A 6,958-nucleotide genomic window follows, 5' to 3' on the forward strand; every position below is an offset into this window, starting at 1 on the left:
TTTGTAAATGTTACCTATTTTGGTTGGCTGATGAAACACTGTTGAAGTATCGACATCAATAACTATGAATATATAGATTGCAAAAGAAATAATGTTACTCTCTCATCGTGTATTTATAAAAAAGGGTAAATATTTAAATTTACGAGATTGTTTTCTATCCAATAGTAAATTTTTAAAATTTCTTATATGCACTATTACTATAACAATACGACTCAGTGTTCTCTTTATTTGATGGTATACATTATATTTTATTCAAGTGTTATATTGAGCGAGCTTATGCTTTTAATCTCAAATTTTCAGATCATCATACACCATATGATAGTTTTCGGTCTTAGAGCTACCTCTGGAAAGAATAATGATGGGAATAACAGTAAAAGACAGGAAATGAGTAACGTGGATACGAGAACAAACTAAGCTGGAGGATAGAAAATAGATATAATTTATCTTGGTACTTTCTTAAACACCTATAAACCTACAACTGACTTAGTTACCTTTTTTATGGTAAAGCATATAAGTAACTGGTGTCTTTTTTTTAAATTTATGAAAAAAAAACTATTTTAGTCTAATACAAGGACGATCTTATAAGTGGACTGTAGGTTCTGGTACAATAATTCAAAGGTATGAAATCTGGACTTAGTGCATCAAACCAAAAGTTGTAACATTTCTTAAGAAATAGTATGTAGTATGAACATCTGAGTAACATCTGACACTGAGGGTTTTATAGTTAATGAAAAAATATTGTCTATAATTAAAGGAAAAGAGAGATACTAATCTTGAATTTGAATCGTCATTATTCAAACTAACGTTATTGCCAACCGCAGTACCCTAAGTCATTAGTTAGTGAGATAGCTGTTGAGGAAGTTTACGATGCTAAATTAGGATAGTTCTGTAGATAAAACCATTTACAAGATTCAAAACGTATTTCAAGAGGTATTTTAGCCTAAAAAATTATAATATTGTCTAAAGTTATGTATCCGTGTAACTAGAACACAGATAGATTCGGTATACTATCACTGTTATAATTTTGCCATTAAAAAAAAAAAAAAAAAAAAAAAAAAAAATTTAAAAAAAAAAAAAAAAAAAAAAATTAAAGATGTGATATTACGGTCACCAACCAGCAAAAGATAAAAACAAAGTAGGGTAACAATTACGGTGGTCTGTATTTTACTGAAATACTAGATAGAACTGTATATTGTTACGGAGAATTTCCGATTAGAGATTAGGAGAAACAAAAGCTCAGATTCGTGCTGATTGAAAGGCCTTATTTAACTTCTTGCCTCAAAATGCAAATAGCTTCCAGAAAACGAATTCATTGCTTCTCACTGTATTGTGCTTTTGCTGATTTGCCATTTTTTATACCCTTTCAAAGTTATTTTTCTCATGAACATTTTCTCATTTCCTTTTTTTCGAAAACTCGATTGTTTTATATATCCTCATCCGAATTGGATTCTATTTCGGTAGTTTTTTCAATTTCTTTTCTTGCAGGGTTTTTCGTCAATGAAACACAGCTTTTAAAAGATCTGTTTTGTCTGTTACACTGTTAAAAAAAAATGACATAAAGAACGACTTCATGCTAATCAGAGAAATCGAGACAAAAAATGTACTAGAAAATTATTTGTTTTGATACATAAAACTTAGCTGTCTTTATATAATGATTTTCTCGTATTCTAATACATAAATGGTATTAATACAACTTATATCAATGCAATATATCATAAAGTAATAATACATTCATCTTTTATTAACTATAATATTCTAATATTTCGCTGAAATGATATTAGTACTGAAAAGTAAGATTTTCTAATTGATATATATATTATTTTTTATTCAAAATAAAAGAAGGGAGAGTTTTCATTTTTCAATGGATATACACATTTATATTTTAATAATTAACTCACATTATTAGACGATAAATCTAGAATCCCAAAATGATTTCACTTCACGATGTACTCATTACATTTATCAAAGAATTATAATTTCTTTTATTGTAATAGATATTGTGTATACGTAAGCATTTGCTTATTGTTGTTAGGAATAAAATAATTTTGTATTAAATAATAATATTTTTTTTTAGCATCAGGGTAGAATATAAAATAAAAGCAATTTTAGTATGAATTACAGTTACAACAGACACATCATGAGCACACTTGGCATGTTTTTAATATTTTTTGGAACTGGCCATCTCCTTCCATATTGTTAAGATTTTAAATACCAGTAATAACATTAGGAGAGGGACACTCCAAAATCAAACTATTATTCTCTAGTCTTGTGTAGTGCCATAGCCATTGTACTATAGCCTTTCACACTCTTGGATTAGAGTTCTCTTGCTTGAGGGTACACTCGGGCACGATTATACGAAAGAACAAATATAATGTGGTTACTGCTCTTATTGTTTATTTCCTTGTTTCGCTGGGCTATTTTTTCCCTGTTTGAGTCCTTGCTGTTCCATCTAGGGTTATAGCTTAGCTATTAGTAATAATAATAATAATAATAATAATAATAATAATAATAATAATAATAATAATAATAATAATAAAAATTATAAAAATAATAATAATAATAATAATAATAATAATAATAATAATAATAATAATAATAATAATAATAATAATAATAATAATAATAATAGTAGTAGTGGTAGTAATAATAATAATTTTTTTCCATCTTTTATTATATGTATATGATACAAATCTACCCCCCCCCCCAAAAAAAAAAAGTTATATGGTTGAATTGTACTTCAATTTCTAAAAGGAAGAAATAACTCTGACCTTTGGTTTTTTTACATGCCTATCATGAAAGAAAAATTGCACGAGTGGTAGGCTACACTAAAAGAAATTCAATTTTTCACGGTATACATTTTTTGGGTGGGGAAACTAGAAAGAAAGAGGTTGTTTGAAAATAGCAAATGATCTAAAATGACCAAAGCATGCAGGAAAAATATATATATATATATGGCTTAGTTTCACTAATTTTTGTTAGACCAGAAAAAAAAATATACTCATTATAATGTTTATTATGATGAACGTTTATTAAATATAATGTTTATTATGAACTGTAGTTGCTGCATTTTCAAAGTGTTTTTAAATTAAATACCAATGTTTTGTCATTTTTATTTACTTTGTTTATAATAAAACGGAAAGAGAGAGCAAGAACAATAAAATAAGGTAATTTTCATAACCATTCATCATCATCAGCCGTTATTAGTCCACTGCAAAACAAAGGCCTCCGAAATGTCTTTCCTCTTGTATCTGGTTATGGACTTTCTATGCCACTCCACACCCACAACCTTTCTTACCTCATCAATGCATCATCTCCCATTCCTTCCTCTGCTTCTTTTGCAATCTTGAAAGGCCCATTCTGTTATTCTTAATGTCAATTAATTAGATGTCCTTCTCATTATATATCCTGCCTATGTCCATTTATTTTATTATATGTTGATAGAATATCCTCGTCTTTAGTTTCCTCTCATATCCATGGGGCTCTTTTTCTGTCGTTAAGTGTTATTCCTATCATTCTTTTTTCCATAGCTCTTTGCATTGTATATTTATTCTAACCCTTCAGTAAGGCTCCAAGTTCCTGATGCATAAGTTACAACTGATTGCACCATATCATTAAATACCTTTGTTTTTAGTGAAAGTAACCTTTTTCTTTTCTTAATCTCATTTTCTTTTCAAAGATTCACCATCCCATGCTACCCTTCTTTTACTTTTGGTATCGTGCCACGGGAAAACACTCACTGTCTATCCAAAGTATGTATATTCATATTATCAATCTGTAAAGGGTCATCCATAACTCTTAATTGTTGTCTCTGTATTTTCATTGAACATTATCTTGGACTTACTCATAATCATTTTCAGCCGTAAGTTATATAGCATGTAAATTGAAATATGTTAAAATAACGAAATGTATTGCACCTCTTTTGAATATGATAAAGACTAAAAAGAGTTCCACTATGATATATTGGAGGTAGTTAAAAAAAAACATTTTTTTCATTGGTTAATATATCATTTTAACATTTGGGAAATTGAACAAATACAGTTAAACATATTTTTCAGTACTTTAGTTAATACCAAACGAAAAAAAGTGGTAAAAGAGAGTCAGGGGATAGTGCTCTTCTAGGAGTGGGTTAGCCCTCAGGAAAAATTGGAAGAACAGTCCATAGTAGAATTCTATTTGGGATCTCGATATTGCAGGGCGGCCTCGACTCTCTTCAATAAATAGCTTTTTCGTTCCTTTGGAATCACAGTCCAACTTCAAAAACGTACGTTCTGTTTTTATACACGAAGAGAGAAGTGTAAATCCAATTTCTGAATAAAGATATTTCGTTTTATTTATGGAAAAATAAGGATTTTTAGAAAAGACGATAAAGAAATAAAAACAATTGTTTGTGTATTACGATATGGAATTTCTAAATCGTTTAGAATTTATATGCAAGACAGTAATAACAAAACGTATTTCATTCCCCATAGTATGTATCAGCTCCGTTTTATTCATAAAAAAAAAATTGAAAAGAAGATAAATAACAATTGTTTCTGTATTACAATATGGAATTCTTAAATCGTGGATATTTATACGTAAGACGATAGTAATAAAACGTATATTATTCGACTTAGTATGTATCAGCAAATTCAGTGTTACATATCCTCGACAAGTGTTTTATTTTCTCTCCCCTTTATTTCCCGAAACTAAAATAAATTTTCTTATATTATCATATAACTTTTGTCCATATTTCCTTGATATTACACGCAACAGTTTACATTTCTATTTCTGGTATTAATACCCGTATTTACTAAAAAAAAAAAAAAAATATCATCAGGTGATACTTTGTTATGTGACTATTTCTCATTGATAATACAACAAAGAAAAAAAAAAAAAAAAAAAAAAAAAACACGCACAACAGTTTCCGTTCTAAAAGATAAAGATACTGGAAATCTGATGGTATTTGAACAACATATCAATATGGCCTTGATGACTCAAAATTATATAACATCAACCACATAATCCTTAATATAAAAATTTATTCTATGCATTTTTGGATGGTAAAAAAATGCTAACTTCTAGTAGCATCCATTAGTTAATTAAAAGGTATAGTAAAAAAAAAAAAGAAAAAAAAATTATTCTGGTATGTGGTACAGTATACTTAGACAATGGGCTAGTTGATAGCATGATTACTTAAACTCAAAATAACCATCAGTTGCATCTGTATCTGACATCATATAACTTGCTTCGTAGCCTTTTTTTATACAGTTCTGCCAGTGCTTTTAGCCTTCTGGAAACGTTGTAAACGTTGTAGATGTTGTGGTGTAAGTGCGAGCAAGTGGAGATGTAGTCAGTGATTTCAACCTCATGGAAGCGCTGAGAACATCAAGCCTACGGCACTTCCCTAATTAATAAGAAAAGATCATCCACTATCCACCTAGAACTGCTGGAGAAAAAACTCTTTATATTAAAAAGGGCACACATGCAAATGCACACAAACTCATATCGACATAAGTAAACGCATGCATAAAGTCACACATATGCCTTCATTATAATTTGATTTTTCAATGTATCCAATTTAATATTTTTTTTTTTTTTCAAATTCGTTTTCATTTACGAATGGTGAGAAGAATACATGTCAATCTCGGAATTTAGGCCAATTCAATATAAAAACCTGCATATTATGTCATTAATGCTCATAAAAAATTAACAAAATAAAAAAGTGCTATCAGTTCAGTGTTTCTCTTATTATATATCAACAACAACAACAACAACAACAACAACAACATCAACAAAAACTGTCCACTGCATACATGTCCTTAGTCATATGTGGGATTTGGTGACTTTCATCATCATGCTGGCTATCGTGGATTGGTGATGGTGGGAAATTTAATCTAAGCGCTCAAAGCAAACCAACCTAGCAGACGCTTTGACTATTACAGCTTTCCTGTATCTTGCTAGATTTTGCAGATGATTTTACTAACATTTATTTGAGCTAACTATTGTCACGACATCACACGAGAATAAATATCATGACAATACCATGGCTATAAAATACAGAGTAATATTAAGAATTTAAGCAAAGAAAACCTTAGTGAATTGCCATAAAACATTGATTTTATTGTTGTACCTCTTAACCATTAATCAACACATAAATCGGACCTGCTTATAATGTCATAATGCTATAATACACAAGAATTAATAACAACATTAAAACATGAAAAGCACATTACCAGGAAATGCCAATAAAAGTTCAGTCATTTAATGATCAAAACAGCTGGACCTAGGACAAATTGCAACATAATTTCTTATTGCAGGATTGGTATCCACCCATATCCTTGTAATCCATAAAGATATACAGTGGAACCTTTACACACGAACGTATCTACATGCGAATTTTCCAACATCCGAAATAAAATTCTAGCAATTTTTCGACTCTATACCCGAATTTTATTTCGACACACGAAGTAAGCAATTTTTGTCGTACCGGTTGTATCTGAATTTTTCGACACGCGAAGTACAATTCGAACACGTTCCTACTCTACACCCGAATTTTTTTTCGACACCTAAAGTAAACAATACCCGTGCACGTAGATGGTACTCATAGCGCCGGATGTATTTCTTATTTCCACCGATAGAAGGCAGCATTTCTACCTCAGAGGGACCCTCAATTAGCGTGGCTTGGGACATTCCTCTGTGGTTATGCCCTGTGCGTTCTGCTATCAACTGTGTTTTAATCGTGATTTTTTACATTCATCCTTTTATGGTATTTTACGTAAATCATGGGTCCTAAGAGGCTTAGTTTCGCAACTGGTAGTGGTAGTGTTGAGAAAATGAATAAGGAAATGCTTTCTTTAGAAGTAAAGCAAGGAATTATTGAAAAGCATTAGTGTGAGTGAACTTGCAATAGGTTCGGCGCAAATAAAAGAGGTGTTAGGAAAATATCAAGATGTGGTCGACTTCATCGACAAATACCATT

This window comes from Palaemon carinicauda, chromosome 16 (genome assembly GCF_036898095.1).
Source record: "Palaemon carinicauda isolate YSFRI2023 chromosome 16, ASM3689809v2, whole genome shotgun sequence".
In the NCBI taxonomy this organism is placed as follows: Eukaryota; Metazoa; Arthropoda; class Malacostraca; order Decapoda; family Palaemonidae; genus Palaemon; species Palaemon carinicauda.